At 43.7% G+C, this 23039-nt stretch overlaps 1 protein-coding gene across 11 annotated transcripts in view; it reads right to left on the bottom strand.

Moving 5' to 3' along the window:
• Positions 1-16874, bottom strand: part of LOC105493260 (E74 like ETS transcription factor 2) — a 135128-nt gene extending 118254 nt beyond the window's left edge. For 6 of the 11 annotated variants that reach the window (XM_071093022.1, XM_071093021.1, XM_071093023.1 and 3 more), the window contains exon 1: positions 16339-16593. The gene's annotated coding sequence lies outside the window, so the exon portion shown is untranslated. Of the gene's footprint in view, positions 1-6547; positions 6689-16338; positions 16594-16852 lie in introns of those variants that run through there. The other 5 variants (XM_071093019.1, XM_011760774.3, XR_011620962.1 and 2 more) reach the window with 5 other exon arrangements.
• Between the last annotated feature and the right edge of the window lie 6165 nt (positions 16875-23039).

Genomic DNA, 23039 nt, shown 5'->3' with positions numbered 1-23039 from the left:
TCTATCCATCCAGTCAAAGTGTCTACCTAGATCAAGAGATACTTTAGTTTCTTGACTCAAGGTATGTGAGTAAAGTCAATTTGCCAGTCCTGGGTAAGGACAAATCCCTGACCTTGATGTGTAGTGAAGGGAGGGGGCCTGAGAAATTCCTGAGGAGGAGGAGTAGTAGAATAGCAGATGGAACACTGAGAAGTCATTTCCTTGAGGATAGATTTCCACAACAGAAAGGAAATGAGAGGTTTTAAGAGATGGGCTAGCAACTTGTAACCTACATGGAAGAGGTTATGAAATGACAACAGAATAGAATGGGCCTGTGAGGCTGGAAGGAGATCCTTGGTCCAAGAACCATTTGCCTTGTTTGGGAAGAGATTAATAGGTGGAAGTTTCAGTGGGGGAGTAGGTGGGAGTGGCCAGATGAGAAGGAGAAAAACTGCCCTGAGGGATAGAAGTTGTAACACTAGCTGCTTTTTTAGCTACCTTACCAGCATAAGCATTGTCCTGAGCGTTGGGATCTAATGCCTTTTGATGGCTGCTTTTTTAGCTACCTTATCAGCATAAGCGTTGTCCTGAGCAATGGGATCTGATGCCTTTTGATGGCCCTTGCAGTGAATGACTCCAGCTTCCTTTGGAAATAAAGCAGCCTTGAGAAGCGTTTTTATTAAAGAAGCATTAATGATAGAGGAACCTTGTGTAGTGAGGAAGCCTCTTTCTGCCCATATAACAGCATGGTGGTGCAGGATATGGAAGGCATATTGAGAGTCAGTATAAATATTGACGCATAGTCCCTTTGCAAGAGTGAGGGCCCAAGTTAAGGCAATGAGTCTGGCTTGCTGAGAGGTAGTGGAGGGGGGCAGAGTGCTAGCCTCAATGATAGATGTGGAAGATACTATATAGCATAGCCTGCAGGCCAGGCACAGTGGCTCCCGCCTATAATCCCAGCACTTTGGGGGGCCGAAGCGGGCGGATCACTTGCGGTCAGGAGTTCAAAACCAGCCTGACCAAACATGGTGAAACCCCGTCTCTACTAAAATATACAAAAATTAGCCAGGCATGGTGGCAGGTGACTTAATCCCAGTTACTTGGGAGGCAGAGGCAGGAGAATGGTTTCAACCCGGGAGGCGGAGGTTGCAGTGAGCCGAGATCAAGCCATTGCACTCAAACTTGGGGGATAAGAGCGAGACTTCTCTCAAAAAAAAAAAAAAAAAGAACATGGTTTAAATTTTTTTTTTTTTTTTTTGAGACTGAGTCTCGCTCTGTCACCAGGCTAGAGTGCAGTAGCGCAATCTCAGCTCACTGCAACCTCCACCTCCTGGGTTCAAGTGATTCTCCTGCCTCAGCCTCCCAAGTAGCTGGGATTACAGGTGCACGCCACCATGTCCAGCTTATGTTTGTATTTTTAGTAGAGACGGGGTTTCACCATGTTGGTCAGGCTGGTCTCAAACTCCTGACCTCGTGTACACTATCATTATGCCACTGCACTCTGGGCTGGGCAATAGTGAGAGACCCTAACTCAAAAAATAAAAATAAGATGATTCTCATCTATAAAATACTGATATATGATAGACAGTTCAAAATTTCTTGCTTCCTAGGTTTTCACTAAAAATCAAGATTACTAAGTTAGAAATTCTAACTAGTGTATATAATTGTGTATATGAAGTGTAACAAAAAACATGTGGCTTTGATGAGAGAAATTATGAGAAAAGCATAAGAATGTATTATTCATTGAGAAAAAAGAATAACTGTAAATTCAGAGGTTATTTGAGGTTATTTCAAAAAGTAACATTTAGGAAGGAAATAAGATAAAAAGGACTCAGTAAGCAGGAGAGAGAAATATAAAGAAAGTTATAAGGATGTAATTTTGGCAAGGAGGGTTGAAAGGAGAATAACTTTTTAAAATGATAAGGAAAAAAGAAAGTAAACTGTATCCTAAAGTAAAATGACTGATTATTTAAGAAAGAGAAGGTATAGGACAAAGCTAAAGGCCCAAGAATGTTGTGGAAGATCTGATTAAGCTGTGGAAGGTTTGTGAAGGATGAATTTATTAAAGAAATTTTGTGTGTGGGCCAGACACAGTGGCTCATGCCTGTAATCCCAGCACTTTGGGAGGCCGAAGCAGCCAGATCACTTCAGCTCAGGAGTACAAGACCAGCCTGTACAACATGGTGAAACCCCATCTCTCCAAAAAATACAAAAATTAGCCAGACACACTGGCATGTATCTGTAGTCTCAGCTACTAAGGAGTCTGAGGTGGGAGGATCACTTGAGCCTGCAAATGACACGTGATAGCAGTGGAGACAGAGTCCCTCTATCAAAAAAAGGAAGTAGGAAAGAAGGAGGGAAGGAGAGAGGGAGGGGAGTTGAGAAGGAAAGAGAAGGGGAAAGGGAAAGGGAAAGAGGAAGGAAGGAAGGGAGGTAGGGAGGGAGGGAAAGAGAGAGAACGAGAGAAAGAGCGAAAGAGAAAAAGAAAGAGAGAAGAAGAAAAGAGAGGAAGGAAGGAAAGAAGGAAGGGGAAAGAAAAGAAAGAAAGAGAAAGAAAGAAGAAAGAAAGAAAGAAAGAAAGAAAGAAAGAAAGAAAGAAAGAAAGAAAGAAAGAAAGAAAGAAAGAAAGAAAAGAAAGAAAAAAAGAAAAGAAAGAAAGAAAGAAAGAGAAAGAAAGAAAGAAAGAGAAAGAAAGAAAGAAAGAAAGAAAGAAAGAAAGAAAGAAAGAAAGAAAGAAAGAAAGAAAGAAAGAAAGAAAGAAAGAAAAGAAAGCGAGCGAGCGAGCAAGCAGGGGGAGGGAGAGAAGGCAGGCAGGAAGGCAAGGGAGGGAGGGAGAGAGGGAAGGAGGGAGGGAGGGAGGGAGGGAGGGAGGAAGGAAGGAAGGAAGGAAGGAAGGAAGGAAGGAAGGAAGGAAGGAAGGAAGGAAGGAAGGAAGGGATTTTTCATACAATTAAGTTGGCTACAAATAAAAGAAAATTAGTTACAAGCTTTCTAAAAGTTTAGCTTTGGTCAGGCACAGTGGCTCACGCCTGTAGTCCCAGCACTTTGGGAGGCAGAGGTGGATCACCTGAGGTCAGGAGTTCAAGACCAGCCTGGACATGGAAAAACACCATCTCTACTAAAAAATACAAAAATTAGCTGGACATGGTGGCATGTGCCTGTAGTCCCAGCTACTCTGGAGGCTGAGTCAGGAGAATCACTCGAATCTGGAAAGTGGAGATTGCAGTGAGCCAAGACTGTGCCACTGCACTCTAGCCTAGGTGACAGAATGAGACTCTGTTTCAAAAACAACAACAAATACCTAAAATTTTGGTCCCCTGTGTTAGAACAAGCTTTTCTTGAAGTCTTGATCTGTTCTTAGTAAAAACTGCAGAGGTTTTTTTTTTTTTTTTTTTTTTTTTTGAGACGGAGTCTCACGCTGTTGCCCAGGCTGGAGTGCAGTGGCGCGATCTCGGCTCACTGCAAGCTCCGCCTCCCGGGTTCCCACCATTCTCCTGCCTCAGCCTCCTGAGTAGCTGGGACTACAGGCGCCCACCACCGCGCCCGGCTAATTTTTTGTATTTTTAGTAGAGACGGGGTTTCACTGTGGTCTCGATCTCCTGACCTTGTGATCCGCCTGCCTCGGCCTCCCAAAGTGCTGGGATTACAGGCTTGAGCCACCGCGCCCAACCGCAGAGGTTTTTATGTTTACTTCAGAAATGTTTCTTTAAATTTTCAAACATCTTCTGAACTGCAGCTTTACAGTTTAGAGCAATTCTGTATTCTTGGCTTTTCCTGATGTGTCTGAATTGCTCCATTTAACCCAGAATTTCCCATGATTTTACTAAAAGCCATGTATTTCCTGCTCAAGGTACTAGTTTTCTTGTTTACATTTCTCTATAATATGGTGTACACTCATAACCTTGGACACACATTCTTCCTGTGTCAGCCAAAATCAAGTAATTTTTCATCAGGTCCAACTTCCAAGTTATCTAAATGGTATTCCCATTAGGAGAAGCAATCTCATTGCAGGAAGTTTTCTTTACCTTTTTGTTAATTGGCCCAAGAAACAAAGATTTTGCATCTTATGAAGATAATCCCTGTATTTCATGCTGTCTTTATTGGGGTTTTTGGTTACTTAGGAAAACTGGGCTTTGGAAGGGTTAAGGGTTTTGGATTTGTTTTTTTGTTGTTGTTGTTATTTTTTCCCATCCATGTAACTTTCTGTATTGCTTTTGAAATGTTTTTATTATTACTGTGGTTAAATTAATGACTATTATTTCACAGTGACCTATGATTATGTTTTGATCAGGTGTTTTAAACCTTTTGATATCTTTGGTAGACTTCCCCAGGATCAAGTTCTAAATTAAGTCTTTCAGCTTGGCGCGGTGGCTCATGCCTGTAATCCCAGCACTTTGGGAGGCCGACGTGGGTGGATCACCTGAGGTCAGAGTTCGAGACCAGCCGAACCAACATGGAGAAATCCCGTTTCTACTAAAAATACAAAATTAGGCCAGGCGCAGTGGCTCATGCCTGTAATCCCAGCTACTCAGGAGGCTGAGGCAGGAGAATTGCTTGAACCCCGGAGGCAGAGGTTGCAGAGAGTTGAGATCGCACTACTGCACTCCAGTCTCAAGAAAATAAAAAATAAGTAAGTTGTTCTTGGCCTCCAACTAACTTTAGGATGTTCCACAGGGCACTGGACCTTCTCAAAGATTTCTGAAACAGAGATGCTGAACTAAATCAGGATTATTTGATATGATGAATTATATGGAAAGCATTGACAAATAAATGATTCTAGATCTTCTTTTCGTTACATTTGATATATTAATATGAATATTCCAAAAGTACATAAAACTCTTAGAAATCTGTCATCAGTCATAATTCCAGTATATGTTACATGCCACAAAAATAACTGAATTTGTCAATTGCTGATTACAAATAATGAACTTCATCAGATTTTTAACCATGGCTATTCTAAATCTTCATCATTCACCAGTTTTGATTCTTCTCTAAAAACAGGCTGGGCATGGTGACTCACATCTGTAATCCCAGCACTTTGGGAAGCCGAGTTGGGCGGATCACGTGAGGCCAGGAGTTCGAGACCAGCCTGGTCAACATGGCTACTAAAAATACAAAATTTTAGTCTTTAATCTCTGGTCTCTACTAATTGTAGTCTTTGGTCTCTACTAATTTTAGTGTTTAGTGTCTACTAAAAATACAAAAATTAGCCAAGGTAGTGGTATGCACCTGTAATCCCAGCTGCTTGGGAAGTTGAGACACAAGAATCGCTTGAACCCGGGAGGCAGAGGTTGCAGTGAGCCAACATCAGGCCACTGCACTCCAGTCTGGGCAATAGAGTGAAATTCCATCTCAAAAAATAAATAAAATTTAAAAATAAATAAAAATAAAAATATCTGCAATCAGATTCATGGAAAAGACTTGTACTATTAAATATACATTTCTAATAACTTTAAGCTCAATGAACTAAAAATTTTCCAGAATTCTAATGAAGAAACTGATTAGTTAGAAAAACTGCTAATTAAGATTAAGCAACACAAAATATGAGATTAAATAATCAACGATATTTTTATAACTTTTATTTGAAACATTGTTGGTTCTTTACTTAAATGTTCAGTTTTCCAGATTTAAGAAAACTTTTTATCTTAAAGTATCAATCATTTACAGTAATTTGGTAAGATAATACTTCTCTCAACAAAAGTGAAAGCATTTACTTTTTCTCCCTACTTGATCCCTCTGCATTGGGTATTGGTTAAGTAAAATTCAGAAACTATTCATGAGTCTTCTTATTTTTCTGATAATATAGGGTTCTAAGTTCACAAAAATCTGCTCTCTTTATAACAGGATACAATTGGAAACATTAGTTATATTGCCAAGGCTTTGACTGGAATATCATATTTAAGAATGTGCACAAAACGTCTGGGTTCAGGTGTTCCCATCCTTACAGTGAGAGAACATAATCTGTCACTTCTTGGCTGGCCCAGGAACCTTACGGCTGTAGGTGAAATCTAATGCCTGCCTTGGTTTGGCTTCCTAGTCTTGAAAGGTTCATAAATCTGAGATTTCTTTGTGGCCAACAGCTATTCTTGCTGCACTTAAGTAAATAATCAGACAAAAAAACTGTTAAAACTATTTTATAAACAAATTTGTCTTATTCTGATTATCTCTGGTAGAAACTGGGATGACTATAAAGAGAAAAGTTACGTTTCTAAAGAAAAGCTATACTGTATCTGTTATTAGACTGTAGCCCTGTACACTGTATTTGAGTTTTTATTATCTACCTGCAAACTGGCCTAGATTCTAAATTCTTCTAGCTTCCTCCAATCCAACTTTCTTCCACAGAATTATTAAAGCAGAAATTGCTCTGTTCCTGAAGCCCTATAAGCTGAAACTCGATGAATTTTAAGGGACAAGTCTGGTACTCGAAGTCTGAGCCACACAGAAAAGTTCACCAAACTGCCCAATGCTTTAACCAGAGATATTCAAACTGCAAGCCAGGACAAGAAGTCGATGGTTCTGCACTATAGACAGCTTTTCCCAAGATAACTGAACAAGGGGAGACTCTTACCCTTCTTAAGGTGCAGCTTTTTCACTTGGCAAGATAATGTTGTAATTGAAATTTCACAATCAGCAGCTTCTACTGGTAACTTGACAGAACTTGACCTAAGAGATCCTTCAGTCCATCTAGTGGGTGACTCTGGCAACATCCCTAAAAAAATTGTTCACACTCTGCTTTAATTCAACCCAGTTATAGAATACTGAATGATAACATTGTTCTGCATTAGCTATTGGTTAAGTAAAGAAATGTCTGTGCCATTACTAATACTACACAATTTACCTGGATAAATTCCTTTGAGGAAGTTGAGACTCATATGCAAAATAAGAAAACAGACCACATGGTTACAACAGGTTACAACAGGTCTGATCTAGTTTTCCATGGTCATTTGGTTATATTCAACTGACTGCCCTTAGGTCTAGCTTCATGGCTCAAAACCATTACGTAAACTGGTATTATCATATTACTATTAAGTTTACTTTGTAGGCCGGGCGCGGTGGCTCAAGCCTGTAATCCCAGCACTTTGGGAGGCCGAGACAGGTGGATCACGAGGTCAGGAGATCGAGACCATCCTGGCTAACCCGGTGAAACCCCATCTCTACTAAAAAATACAAAAAACTAGCCGGGCGAGGTGGCGGGTGCCTGTAGTCCCAGCTACTCGGGAGGCTGAGGCAGGAGAATGGTGTGAACCCGGGAGGCGGAGCTTGCAGTGAGCTGAGATCCGGCCACTGCACTCCAGCCTGGGCGACAGAGCAAGACTCCATCTCAAAAAAAAAAAAAACAGTTTACTTTGTATTTTCCTTTTTAAACTTTGTACATGTTATTTGTTACATTTCTGTAGAAGTACTACTCCCAACAGAATTATACCGGGCTGGCCCTACACCCTGAGATGACAGCCTACATTTAAGGAACAGACAAAAACTGATCTTAATAACGGATTTCTGGCAGACTTAGCCTGAGAATCCCTCCCTCCAAACTTCCCTTGTTGCTCAAATGTGACTGAGGGGGTCCTGACACTGACTCCTAGTTTGCCAAGTACTCCCTCCAACATGGGACCATACCAACAACCCAGGACAGGTCCATCCTGGCACCTAAAGATAATTAAAACCTAACTACAAGATGACTGATCAGTGATGCTTCCAAAGAAAGATCCTTTTTGTTTTGTTTTGTTTGTTTTTCTAGAGACAGGGTCTCACCATGTTGCTCAGGTGGGTATCAAACTCCTGGGCTCAAGCAATCCTCCTGCCTCTGCCTCCCAAAGTGCTAGGATTACAGGCATGAGCCACTGTGCCTGGGTCCAAAGAAAGATTTTGATCAAAAGAGAGAAAAGTGAAAGTTGTTAGAATTAAAATTGAGTCATTTGTGTTAAAAGCCCTGACAAATGGAGCCAGAGAAGGCCATGAGAGGAGGGTTCGCATGCAATAATACCTGATTAAAAAAAATAACTATTGCCTGGGCATAGTGGCTCACGCCTGTAATCCCACCACTTTGGGAGGCAGAGACAGGCAGGCCACACTTGTAATCCCAGCACTTTGGGAGGCAGAGGTGGGTGGATCACTTGAGTTCAGGAGTTTGAGACCAGCCTGGCCAACATGGTGAAACCCCATTCCTACTAAAAATACAAAAATTAGCCAGGCGTGGTGGCACAGGCCTGTCGTCCCAGCTACGTGGAAAGCTGAGGCAGGAGAATCGCTTGAACCCAGGAGGCAGACGTTGCAGCAAGCCGAGATTGCACCTCTGCACTCCAACCTGGGCAACAGAGCGAGATTACATCTCCAAAAAAAAAAAAAAAACCTATCACAAAAAAAACCCATAAAGGCCACAACCTTGCATAAAGGCAATCGCAACCTTACACACAAAAAAAATACTTCTGCAAGGACATCTGCCCAGTAACTTCATGTCCAACCTCAGACTGGCACCACTCTTGTCATTGATCTTTATAGCCAAAGAAAACTGATTTAAAACGATGATGTAATCCTCCTCATTTTTCCTTTAAAAATCTATGTCTTCCTTTACCTCCCTGAATATGTATATAGTTTACTATGGTATGTATATTTCCATTATAATGCCCATTTCTGAATAAATATTGTTTTCTTTCAGAGGGACGCTCTGTCTTTTATTTAGGTTGACAGAACAATCTGTATATAAAAGATGAATTTAGAACTTGATTTCTCACCATACACAGAAGTTAATTCAAAATAGATGATAAAATCTATCTAACTGTTAGAGTTAAAACTATAAAACTTCTAGAAAACAGAAAAATCTCAAGATCTGGAATGAGGCAGAGAGTTCTTACATAAGACAACAAAATCATGATCTATAAAAGAAAAAATTCAGAAACCACACTTCATTAAAATTTAAACTAATTACGCTTTAAAAGATGTCAATCACCAATTTTTTTTTTTTTTTTGAGACGGAGTCTCGCTCTGTTGCCTAGACTGGAGTGCAGTGGAGCGATCTCGGCTCACTGCAACCTCCGCCTCCTGGGTTCAAGCGATTCTCCAGTCTCAGCCTCCTAAGTAGCTGGGACTACAGGTGCACACTACCACACCGGCTAATTTTTGTATTTTCAGTAGAGATGAAAATCTCTACTGAGATTGGGGTTTTACCATGTTGGCCAGGCTGGTCTTGAATGCCTGACCTAGTGATCTGCCCATCTTGGCCTCCCAAAGTGCTGGGATTACAGGTGTGAGCCACCGCGCCCAGCCACCAATTTTTTAAGCAATGAAAAGACCAGCAACAGACTGCGAAGAAATATTTGCAGATCCTATATCTATTAAAGAACTTACATCCAGAATATATTTAAAAAAAAAAAAAAAAAACCTTCTTACAACTCAGTAAGTCAAACAACCCAATTTTGTTATATTATATTTTATTTTTTTGAGACAGAGCCTTGCTCTGTCGCTAGGCTAGAGTGCAGTGTTGCAATCTCAGCTCACTGCAACCTCCACCTCCCAGGTTTATGCAATTACCCTACCTCAGCCTTCTGAGTAGCTGAGATTATAGGCATGCGCCACCACCTCCAGCTAATTTTTGTATTTTTAGTAGAAACAGGGTTTTGCCATGTTGGCCAGGCTGGTCTTGAACTCCTGACCTCAGGTGATCCACCCACCTCGGCCTCCCAAAGTGCTGGAGTTACAGGCATGAGTCACCACACCCAGCCCAAACAATCCAATTTTAAAAGGAGCAAAAGATCTGAATAGCGATATCATCAAAAAAAATGGGTCAGACACAGTGGCTCATGCTTGTAATCCCACCACTTTGGTAGGTCAACAGAGGAAGATCGCTTGAGCCCAGGTGTTCAAGAGTAGCCTGGGCAATGCAGTGAGACCCCCATCTCTACAAAAAATAAAAATTAAAAATTAACCTGGCATGGTGGTATGCACCTGCATTCCCCATTCCCAACTACTCAAGAGGCTGAGGTAGGGGGACTGCTTGAGCCCAGGAGGTCAAGGCTACAGGGAGCTCTGGTCGCACCACTGCACTCCAGCCTGGGCAACAGAGTGAGACCCTGTCTTTTGCCCATTTATGCCAAGAGTTCCATTATTGGAATGCTAAACTTGTGGGAATTATTAATATCCTACTGCTCAAGGTAATCGCCAAGGTCTGATTTTTCACCAAAAAAAAAAAAAAAAAAAAATTGCAACTTTAGAGACATAAATAGGTCAAGAAAAAAGACACATGAAAAGATGCTCAATACTATGAGTCATAAGGAAAATTAAAATTAAAATCACAATGACGGCCGGGCACGGTGGCTCACGCCTGTAATCCCAGCACCTTGGGAGGCCGAGGCGGGCGGATCACAAGGTCAGGAGATCAAGACCACGGTGAAACCCCGTCTCTACTAAAAATACAAAAAATGAGCCAGGCGCGGTGGCGAGCGCCTGTAGTCCCAGCTACTTGGGAGGCTGAGGCAGGAGAATGGCGTGCACCCAGGAGGCGGAGCTTTCAGTGAGCCAGGATCGCGCCACTGCACTCCAGCTTGGGCGACAGAGCGAGACTCCGTCTCAAAAAAAAAAACAAAACAAACAAACAAACAAAAAAAATCACAATGACTCCACTAAAACAGAGAAAAAAAGAAAAAAAAAAAAACAAAAACACAACGAATCACCAAAATCAGACTAGGCACGGTGGCTCATGCCTGTAATCCTAGCACTTTGGGAGGCCAAGGCCAGAGGATTGCCTGAGCTCAGGATTCGAGACCAGCCTGGGCAACATGGTGAAACCCCGTCTCCACTAAAAATACAAAAAATCAACTAAGCATAGTTGTGCTCAGCTGTAATTCCAGCAGCCTGGGAGGCTGAGGCATGAGAATTGCTTGAACCCAGGAGGGAGAGGTTGCAGTGAGCTGAGAATGCGCCACTGCACTACAGCCTGGGCGACAGAGTGACTCAAAGACAAACAAACAAATTCATATCCATTAGAACAGCTATAATTTTTTGAAAAGACAATAGTAAGTGTTGGCAAAGATATGAAGAAAACTGGAACTCTCAAACATTGCTGTTGGCAATATAAGATGTTACGGCCACTTTGGGAAACAGTTTGGCAGTGTCCTAAAAAGCTAAACATATGATGCTGTAATTCTACTCCTAGATAGCTAACCAAGAGAAACAAAACCATATGTTCACATAAAGACTTGTACTCAAATGTTTGAGTATTATTCAAAAGAGTCAAAAACTGGAAATAATCGAAACACCTATATACTGGTCAACAGTTAAAGTGTGTTACAGTAATCTCCCCTAACCTACAGCTTTACTTTCCAGTTTCAGTTACCCACAGTCAAACATGTTCTAAAAATGATAAATGGAAATTTTCAGAAATAAACAATCTATGTTTTAAATTGTGTGCCATTCTGAGTAGCATGATGAAAACTCATACCATGCCACTCTGCCTCGGATGTGAATCATCCCTTTATCCACCATATTCACGCTGTCTACACTACCTGCTTAGTGGCCATCTCAGCTATCAGATCAACTAGTATCGTAGTGCTAGTGTTCAAGTAACCCTTATTTTACTCAATAATGGCTCAAATGCTCAAGAGTAATAAGGATGACAATTTGGATATGCTAAAGAGAAGCTGTAAAATACTTCTTTTAAGTGAAAAAGTGAAAGTTCTCAATTTAATAAGAAAAAAAACTTTATGCTGTTTGCTAACATCTACAGTAAGAAATCTTCCATCTATGAAATTGTGAATAGCATATTGTTGTAACTATTCTATCATACTGTTTTTAATCTCTTATTATGCCTGATTAACAAATTAAACTAGGTATACAGATATAGAAAAAAATATATAAGATTCAATACTACCTGAGATTTCAGGCATCCACTGGGGGTCTTGGAATGTATCCCACATAGATAAGGGGTGGGACTATCATATACTCATACAAAGAAATACTATTCCAAAATAAAAAGGAACAAAAAACTGATAAATGCTACAATATGAATGAATCCCAAAAACATTATGTTAAGTGAAAGAAGCCAGATACGAAAGACTACATATTGTACAATTCCATTTATACAACTCCAAAATATCCAGAAAAAGCAAATGGATTAAGACAAAACCAATCAGTGATTGCCTGAGGCTGGGGCTGGGAATAAGGGTTAACTGCAAACAGGCTGGAGGGAATTTTGGAGGCAATGGAAATGTTCGAAAACTAGCTCAAGGTGATAGTTTCACAATTCTATATATTTACTAAAAAGTATTGAATTATATACTCAAAATGGATAATTTTTTTTGGTATCAGGTAAGTCAAAAGCTAATTTATTAAAAAGTGTACATACCCAAAGAAATGACGTCTACACAAAAACACGAATATTCATAGCAGCATATAGCCCAAAAAAATAGAATCTTAAATGTCCATCAACTGATGCAGAGATAAATAAAATGTAATATATCCCTAAAGAGAATATTACTCAGCAATAAAAAAAAAAAAAAGTGACTATAGGCTGGGTGCAGTGGCTCATATCTGGAATCCCAGCACTTTGGGAGGCTGAGGCGGGTGGATCACGAGGGTCAGGAGATCGAGACCATCCTGGCTAACACAGTGAAATCCTACCTCTACTAAAAATACAAAAAATTAGCTGGGCATAGTGGCACGTGCCTGTAGTCCCAGCTACCTGGCAGGCTGAGGCAAGAGAATCACTTGAACCCGGGAGGCGGAGGTTGCAGTGAGGCGAGATCGTGCCACTGCACTCCAGTCTGGGCAACAGAGCGAGACTCCGTCTCAAAAAAAAAAAAAGTGACTATAAAAAATTTTTTTAATTAAAAAGCAGCAGGTAAAGTGGCTCACGCCTGAAATCCCAGCACTTTGAGAGGCCAAAGCGGGAGGATTGCTTGAGCCCAGGAGTTCAAGACTACCCTAGGCAATATGGTGAAACCCCATCTCTATAAAAAAGAAAATAGATTGGCTGGGCACGGTGGCTCACCCCTGTAATCCCGGCACCTTGAGAGGCCGAGGTGGGTGGATCACGAGGTCAGGAGATCAAGACCACGCTGACTAACATGGTGAAACCCCGTCTCTACTAAAAATACAAAAAAAAAAAAAAAAAAAAAATTAGCCGGGTGTTGTAGCATACACCTGTGGTCCCAGTTACTCAAGAGATTGAGGCAGGAGAATAGCTTGAACCAGCAGAAGTTACAGTGAGCCAGATCGTACCACTGCACTCCAGCCTAGGCGACAGAGCGAGACTCCGTCTCAAAAAAAGAAAAATAAAAAAAGAAGAAAACAGATGAAATTAAAAAAGAAAAAAAAAAGAAATGAAGTACCGACACATATTACAACATGGATATACTTTGAAAGCATTATGCTAAGCGAAAGAAGCCAGTCACAAAAGACCACATATATGGTTTCATTTATATAAAATGTCCGGAATAGTCTAATCTATAAAGATAGAAAGTCGATCAGTGGTTGCATAGGACTGGAGTGCTGAGGGAAAATGAAAAGCGACTGCTAATGGATATGGGGATCTTTTGGGGGATGATTAAAATGCTCTAAAATTGATTATAGTGATGGCTGCACAACTTTGAATATACAGTCGGCCCTCCATATCCATGAGTTCTGAATCCATGGATTCAATCAATGAGGTACAGAAACTACTCAAAAAAACTTGTCTGTAAATGAACATGTAGAGACTTTTTTCCTGATCATTATCCCTAAACAACACACAGTATAACAACTATTTACATAGCATCCACATTGTATTAGGTAGTGTAAGTAATCTGGAGATGATTTAAAGCATACAAAAGGATATGCATAGTTTATATGCAAATAATATGCCGTTTTTATTTCTTCATTTTTCCTAAGAGACAGAATTTTGCTCTGTCACCCAGGCTGGTGTCCAAACTCTGGTCTCACGAGATCCTCCCACCTCAACCTCCTGAATAACTGGGATTACAGGCACAGGCCACCGCATCCAGCAACTATGCCATTTTACTTTAGGGACCTGAGCATCCATAGATTCTAGTATCTGAGAAAGGCCCTAGAACCAACCCCCAACAGATACCGATGGACAACCGTACTTAAAAACCACTGAATTGTTCACCTGCAAAATGGAGTAATTTTTTTTTTTAAAAATTAATTACTAAGCCCACTAAACTGTACACTTTAAACTGAACTGACTCGTATGTGAATTATATCACAATGACGCTGTTACCCCCTCCAAAAATGGTATACAACATGAGCAGGTAAAGCCATTAACATTAGCAAGACCCTACAGGCCACAGGTACCAATCTGTTTACTTAGCATAGAAAAATCCCAAAGTTACAAATTCTTTCCAACCATACTCAAGCTATTTTGTAAATGAGTATTTATGTCTGAAATAAGAGACAATGATTAATCCAATGAGTTAAATCACTAAACTTAAAAATAGGTTGACATAAATATTCAAATTTCAAATGCCCAGGATAGTCCAATTTTTTTTTTTTTTTTTTTTTTTTTTTTTTTTTTGAGACAGGATTTTGCTCTTGTCGCCCAGGCTGGAGTGCAATGGCCCGATCTCGGCTCACTGCAACTTCCACCTCCTGGGTTCAAGCAATTCTCCTGCCTCAGCCTCCTGAGTAGCTGGGATTATAGGCGCCCGCCATCGCGCCCGGCTGATTTTTGTACTTTTGGTTAGAGATGGGGTTTCACCATATTGGTCAGGCTGGTCTTGAACTCCTGACCTCAGGTGATCCGCCCACCTCTGCCTCCCAAAGTGCTGGGATTACAGGCGTGAGCCACCACGCCCTGCTTGATATTCCAATTTTCCATTTCATGTGTTTAACTACTAGATATCATCTCAATAATATTTACATGAATATACTGTGTACACTGTAATGCTCTATAAAAAGTTTTATTATTCCTAAACTCCCTTAAATGTAATTTAATGGTTTCCAGTCCTATATAAGTCATTCTACCTTTTGAAGAAACTCCGAAACACAAATATCCAATCCTTTGTTAGTAAAGCATACATCCTTCTCTGATTCTGGCACGAAAGAAAGTGCATAATTTACTTCTGGATAGAGAGTCACAGATAAAAAGGAAAGCAAATCTGATTATCAAACACACGATTACTGTTCTCTCATCACCGGATTAAAATTTAAACCATTAAGCTGAAGTAAACGTTCATGAACATATGAAAGGGGGGAATTTTTAACAGTTTTACAATGACGCGTCCTCCTCTTCCTCATTTAATGAAGTACTAAGAACTTAAAGGCTATTCTACAGCGAATCTGGCTCCTAGAAAGAGTCCATCCAGGATGCTGACAGAGAAAAAAAAGATTAGAAACTGTGCGATCTGGACTATTCTTGGTGTTACGGAGTATTTTTTCGGTCCTTTACGGACATGGAATAAAAATGCCCAAAAGGAGCAAGAGAGAGGGCTCAGCTGCCCTGATCACAAAGCTCCTGGGGTAGAGTCAGCATCCAGCCCTGGCAGAGCCCTCGCCGTCCTCCTTCCGCGCCCCTAGACCATCCCGTCGCGCAGTCCCTGAGGGCCAGCTTCCCGAGGATCCAGAAGGCAGTCGCTGGACGTGCGTGTTACGAGCCCGTTTTTGTTTTGTTTAAGAAACAGATTCCGATCTGAGCCAAGCCTCCCTGCCTCCCGGGGAACAGGGGGAGATGGCAGCAGGGTGCCGGCGTGGAGAGCGAGAATAAAAGAACGGCCGAGTACAACCTGTCGTGCAAGCTAGCAGCGCCAGGAAGGAAAGGTAAGCGGCGGCGATAAGGCACGACAGGGAAGGAAACTGGTGTCCAGCACCCCCCCTCAACCCAGCCACCCAGAGCGGCCGGAGCCTCCCAGGTCCCGCCCCGAGCTCGCGCCCAGCCCCGGCGCCGGCCGCAGACTCCCGCCCTACACAAACCCTCCCAGGACGCGCTTCCTCCGGAGCCGGACCCCCGCCCTGGCCTCCCGGCGGGATGAGGCGGGTCAGTTCAGTCCGCTTCTCGGCAGAGGTGACTCGCGCAGAGATGTAAACACGGCGAGACCAGCTGCGCTCGGCCCATCCCCCGCGCCGGGGTCTGTAACCTCTTCCCTCAGCCCTGCCCCGCGCCCCGCGCTCCCCGCGGGCAGGCGCTCAGCGCGCCTTCTCCTTTCTCCAAGTCCCGCTCCGCGACCGTTGCCCGGGGACACTCAGCCCCCTTCCCCCAGCCCCCGGCCGGTGTCACCGCCACAGCCGCCGGAAAACCCCTCCGCATACCCCGAAGCAAACAACACAAGCGCGGGGCGGGGGCGCGGAGGGAGGCGGCGGCACTCGGGACAGCTAGGCTTTATCGCCGCGCCCTTCGCGCTCCCTCTCGCCAGCCTCGGCTGCCCGCGCTCTTACCTGCTCTCCGCGACGCCTGGGAAGACCGCGGCGTCCTTTTCCCTCTCAGCAGGGCCGCGGACTAGCAGCCGCCGCCGTTGGCCGAGCGTCCGGAGGGAGCCGGGGCCTCCCCAGCAGCCCAAGCCGCTCCACAGGGAGAGGAGGAGACAAAACAGACGCTCGCCGCCCCGCGCAGCGACCCCCGCCCGCGCCGCCCCACCGACCCCCAACCGCCTAGGCGACGGCGGCGACACAGAGCTCGGCGCGGGGAGCAATGGTGGCCCCCGCCCCGCTCCCGGCCCCCTCCCTCCACCCCCCGCCTCGGCTCCTCCCCCTCGGCCTCCTGCCGCCGCCACCAGGACACTGGAGTCCGCCTCCCCCTCCCCGCCAGCTCAGAGCGCTCCTCCCCTCCCCACGCGGCGGGGGGGCGGGGGCGGCACCGCCAGTCACCGCAGCGCCTGTCAAACGCGGGCCGGCTATTTATACCCCGCGGGGCCCCGCCGCCCTCAGGCCCCCACCAGCCCGCCGAACCTGCCTCTTTTGCTCTCTTGAATCCCGCCTTCCTCTCCTCGCCCAACTTCTCCCAAACCCGCCTTCCCAGGTAAAGACGCTCGTCACTTGTCCGGCTCCCTGCCCGGGGCTCCCCGATCTCGCTCTCCACTCCAGCCCCGGATTGATGCAGGGGGCTCTGCCGCACGGGGCAGGCGTGTGAGGACTACGGGGCCGCGCGTGCACCTGCAGCGCCCGCCGGCTTCCCCCAGCCGGCCGGGACCGCACGCGCACACCCTCGCCACTTAGGGGCCCCGCAGGCCCCGCCGTAACCGCATCCCCAACTCAGGACTCCCGCCCTTCTCCTCCGGAGATGGCCCCAGAGTCGGGCAGTCTGACAGTTACGGGGAGCGAGGTTTTGCAAAAACTCCTAGCCCGGTCCTTCCAGTCCCCACTCCTCAGCCTTGGCTAAGTGAAAGGTGGGGGTTCGGGCAAGAGCGCGACGCCGACCAGGAGCGCGACGCCGGCCCCGCCCCGGCCGGTGACGCACGTGGCGCACCGCCCCGCCAGCCTCGCGCCCCTCGGCGCCGCCAGCTCCTCCTCCCCGCTAGCAAAAGCCCGGCGTAGTACACCCGCGACCCCGCCCCATTCCCAGAAATTACCACCCGCCCAACAGCCCGGCCGCGAGGCGGTTGGTGCCGGCGTTTGCTGGCGGTCGGGTGGCGGGGCCCAGCGCGCAGCTGCGGAGCGCGGCGGGCGGCCCCTTGGCGCTGCCCGGGGAGCTGCGGGCACCCGCACCGAGCCATTGTCGCTCCTTGCTCGGTCAGCAACGGAGAAGTAACTCAAGTCTGAGTGTTGTTGGTGCGAGAATGAGAGTGTTTTGGTGAGGGAGTATTTTGGCCCAAGTGCCTGCGAATTCGAAAACGAAAACCCAGCAGTAGCTGCAAGCTTTTGGTTTCCACACTTTCACACAAAGGGGAGCCTTCGAGCGGGGCACTCTCACGCGCCTTCAAGTGCACAAAAGCCAATGACACGGTGCCCTGGGTTGCCTTGCGTAGGAGCGTCTCTTTAATGGGCTTTCTTAGCCACAGTTAATGCATACAAACGCCTCAGTCTACTCCTTCACCACCACCGTTCTCCGCCCCAGCGTTTTCTGTATTTGTTTCTTTAACAAAGCACTGCCTGTCCCGGTGCGCGCGGGGCTGATTTTGCTCCTCTCCCGGGCTCCTGCAGCCTCGCCGCGATGAACCTGGCACCTGACGCGGTATTCACCAGCTCCTTTCTGGGCTCCAGCGTTACCATTTTTACGGCTTCACAACCAGTCTGGAGCAAAGAAGGAACCCCAAGGAATATAAGTGATAGCTGTTCTCTTGAAAGGGACGTTGGAACCCTGGAAATCACCCTAGAGTAAGGCTCAAATGTCAGAAAGCTGCAGGAGGCTCCAGATTTAAATCCCTGAAGAGCCTAACAATGTAATGATCTCTTTCTTTTGTTAATATTGTCGTTGCCTCTATTTTCTTGGGGGTGAGTCTTCCCTTCCTGTCTTAAAAAGCAACTCTGGGCTGGGCGCAGTGGCTCACGCTGGTTATCCCAGCACTTTGGGAGACCCCGGAGGGTGGATTGCCCGAGGTCACGAGTTCGAGACTAGCCTGGCTAACATGGTGAAACCCCGTCTCTACCAAAAATACAAAAACTAGCCCGGCGTGGTGGCACACGCCTGTACTCCCAGCAACTGTGAGGGCTCCTATTCTTATTTAAGAATTTTTTACTCTTGAACACAGGGGAAACCTGGAGACCATGAGTGTTAATCAAAGATCCTCTTAACTCTTGACAAAGTTTTCTGGATTCCTGAGTTCTAAATCATAGGACTATCGACACCCTTTTGAACTAAAGAATTTGTAAAGCTTTGGTAACATTAAAATCTTTAATACACAATAAACAGGATTCTGCAAACATAGCACCCTTACTAAGGGAGTCTTTATCTCACTTCTTGTAAAATAACTTATCACTTATGGGAACCATTGCCCACTTTGATATTTGTAGGGAATTAATTAATAATAATATTGCATCTTCATAACATAACATAACATAGCATACTAAGGAGCCGGCAAAGACAAAGCCCCATTCCTGTTGTTAGGGACAGATATCACCTGCTGAGTCATGTAATTTCTGTTGTCAGCCACGTTGAGAAGAAAGTCTCTCCCACTGCCAATTGGCAATAAGCCGGAAAGTCCCAGGTGGATAACAGTGGTAGATAACATTATTGTTCCCAATTTTTCACTACTCCATGCATGCATGCCCTTTGAAATACAGCTTTGTAGTTCCTCTCAGTAGAGATAGGATGTTTCTCCACCCTGTTCATGTTGGGCTTAGATCAGTCCATTTGCTTTTGGCCAAAGAAGATAGGCAGAAGTGACAGTGTGACAGTTCTGAGCCTGGCCTCAAGAGGTATTTCATGTTTCGCCTTCCCTCTCTGGCACTCTTGTTTTTCACAATGTGAAGAACATACCTGCCTAGTTTGCTGGTCCAAGAAGTATGAAGCAGGTCTGAAGCCAGCGCAGGTTGGGGTCAGCAACCCAAAAAATAAAGGATTGTTGTTTCAAGTTGTGTTTTAGAGTAATCGTGTTTTGGAGTAGTTGGTTCCCAGAATTAGTGTTGTGATAGCTGACTGAAACAACAGCAGAGAGAGCAATCAGATTCCTTGGTATTGGCCTGGAAGGTGCCTAACTTGATGTCTTTCAGGCAGCTCTTTGGCTATGGTTCTTAGACACATCCTTTATAGAGGCCAGCGGAGTAAGGAACCCAGAAATTTTACAGCAAGCTTGTCCAACTCAGTGCCTGCAGGCTGCATGTGGCCCTGGACAGCTTTGAATGCAGCCCAACACAAATTTGTAAACTTTCTTAAAATACATTTTTGTGATTTTTTTTTTTTTTTTTTTTTTTTGGCTCATCAGCTATCATTAGTGTTAGTATATTTAATGTGTGGCCCTGGAAAGCCAAAAGATTGGACACCCCTGGTTTACAGTAAAGCATCTAGAGAACAGGTGTCAAAAGGACAAGTCTAGTGTGGCCAGTAGTCCTAGTAACAAGCTAATGATCACGGAATAAGAGATCTCTGTGTTGTAACTGGATTGCATTTGCTTTTGTTGTTTATGTTATATAGTTTATTTTTTAATTATACAAGTGATTCATTAATACATTCTCATCATCAATTTTCAAATAATTCAAAATAAACGTTTTAAAACCCAAGTTCCCCTTCCCTCTCCATTTCCATTCCCATTCCTCACTTACCCTTCACACTTACCCAGCCATCCCCTACCTCTACTTTTCCACAGATAACCATAAATGAAAACTTAGCCTTTAAGCTTCTAGACCTTTTTCTGTGCATGTATATACATATACTTATATACTAAATATAAATATGATTATATAATATGCGTATTAGGTATAATGCTTTTATACTTCTTTTATCTGTGTTATTTCTCCCTTTGTTTTCTTCAATATATAGGAAAGTGTTTTTTGTTTTTTTTTTTTAATTATTTCATCCTTGGCTGGGTGCTGTGGCTACATCTGTAATCCCAGCACTTTGGGAGGCCAAGGTGGGAGGATCACTTGAGCCCAGAAGTTGGAGACCAGCATGGGCAGGAGGATCACTTGGTTCGAGACCCCATCTCTACAAAGAAAATAAAATAAAGTCAGCCAGGTGTGGTGGTGTGCATCTGTAGTCCCAGCTACTAGGGTGGCTGAGGCAGAAGGATCACCTGAGCCCAGGAGTTTGAGGTTGCAGTGTGCTGTGCTCGCACCACCCCACTGCAGCCTGGGTGACAGAGTGAGATCCTGTCTCAAAAATAAATAAATTAATTAAATAAAACAAATAAAATTCCATTCTACCTTCAGTATAATAGACCAACCAAAGGAAGAGATTTTCCTGCTTTTATATCAGAATGTTAAATGGTAGAAGGACCCTTTAGGGCTCAGTATGGGGGTGCAGTGGCAGTGACAATCAACATGAGGAACAGAAGAGAAAACAAAATTCTGAGTAGAGGCTAGTAAGTCATTTCCCTCTCTCAACCTTTCAACTTCACGTTCTCAGGCAAATCCTTGGAAGTACTGAGTTATGTTTGATTAAGTGAGGTAATTTTCCCTTATGACATTCCAAGTCCAAGAGAATGTAGTGGAAGCTATGCTGCCTTTTCTGACCTAACCTCTGGAGTCACATACCATCACTTCTGTTGTATTCTCTTGGTCACACAGATTGATCCTAATTCATTGTGGAAGAGTACTACACAAGGACATTCATACCAGGAGATGAGGATCACTGAGGGCCATGTTGGAAGCTGGTTGCCACAAGGGCATTTACTCAGTAGTGAATTTTGAGTGATTGACACTATCTTTAAACAGATTCCCTCATCACAGGTCAGCAGATTCCCTGGTTGCCAAATACTAGGTAGACTTTACAGGAACAGCCAGAAAAATCTCTTCTTTGCCTTTCTTTAAAGAACGAGTAGTTCTGGACAACTCTCCAACAGCAATATTCTGTTGTTAACCTATCTTATTTGTGAAGCACTATATCCAACCTTCCATACAAAGATTATTCATACTTCTCCCACGCTATGGGTCTGCAAAGTAATCCAGTCCCCCAAACTCACTTTTTGTTTTAGATATTGTTTTGCCTTTTAGAAATCAGAATCTTTTAAATATTGTATATTAAGTAAGTTACAAGAGGGCTGCCTTAGAATAACCAAACCCAAAATAATTTGGAGGGCATGGGTTAAGTTTCCAGAATCCAATGAAGTAATTTTGAGGATGAAATTTGAAACATCCAAAAAATAAATAGAAATTCGTACCATTGAATGCAATCAGATAAATAAGCAGAAAGTATAAACTTTTCAATATAGAAGGAAGTTAAATCCTATGAGTTGCATCTATAACTTCATCCTGTAATGTTTTCTGGTAAAATAAGTACTTAAAACTATTTCATAATTTCAGTTATTGATATATTTTAAAAGCAACCTTCTCTTTAAAATAGTGCTGTAGTTGGAAGAATTCTCTTAATTCTGTCTACAAATTAATTACTTTTAAAGAATATTTTATTGCTTTATTAAAATATTTGAAATGTTTAAGATGAATTACACTTTATTCGAGTTAGAATTTTTAATGTTTTTGATGTTGAAACCAACTTTTGTTAGCAGATTTCACTTCCATATCTTTATCATAAGTTTAAAAGTCAAAATTAAGTGAACATCAAGCCATTTTATTAGTCATTTAAAATCATGTTAATCTTTCTTTCTTTTTTTTTTTTTTTTAAAGATGGAGTTTCGCTCTTGTCACCCAGGCTGGAGTGCAGTGGCACAATCTCGGCTCACTGCAACCTCTGCCTCCTGGGTTCAAGCAGTTCTTCTGCCTCAGCCTCCCGAGTAGCTGGGATTAAGGTGCCTGCCTCCATGCCCAGAGAATTTTTGTATTTTTAGTAGAGACGGGGTTTCACTATGTTGGCCAGGCCGGTCTCGAACTCCTGACCTCATGATCTACCTGCCTCGGCCTCCTAAAGTGCTGGGATTACAGGTGTGAGCCACCATGCCTGACTGATCAGATTAATCTTTACAGTTTCTGAATAAAATCATTTACTTAATAAAATTCAGGATAAATGCTATATTAGCTAATTAAAGCACAAATATAAATATCTTCCATGGGAAACTACTCGAAACAAACTTTCGTATTTGTGCCGCATAATTTTTAAAGGCATTTAACTGGCCGGGTGCAGTAACTCACACCTGTAATCCCAGCACTTTGGGAGGCCGAGGCAGGTAGATCATGAGGTCAGGAGTTCGAGACTGGCCTGGCCAACATAGTGAGGCAAAGGCGGGCGGATCACCTGAGGTCAAGAGTTTGAGACCAGCCTGGCCAACGCGATGAAACCCCGTCTCTACTGAAAATACAAAAATTAGCCAGGCATGGTGGCCAGTTCCTGTAATCCCAGTTACTTGGGCAGCTGAGGCAAGAGAATCGCTTGAACCCGGGAGGCAGAGGTTGCAGTGAGCCAAGATCATGCCATTGTACTCCAGCCTGGGCGACAGAGAGAAACTTGGTCTCAAAAAAAAAAAAAATTTTTTTTTAATAAACAAATAGAGGCGTTTAACCCTGACTCTCCCATGCTTCTAAGTTAAAATGAGTTACTGGAAATGTGTCTTTCCATTCACTTTCAGATCACCCTAAAAAAAAAGAAAAACCAA

This window comes from Macaca nemestrina, chromosome 3, assembly GCF_043159975.1.
Source record: "Macaca nemestrina isolate mMacNem1 chromosome 3, mMacNem.hap1, whole genome shotgun sequence".
NCBI classification, from domain to species: Eukaryota; Metazoa; Chordata; class Mammalia; order Primates; family Cercopithecidae; genus Macaca; species Macaca nemestrina.
This window is presented reverse-complemented; position numbering and strand designations above follow the sequence as displayed.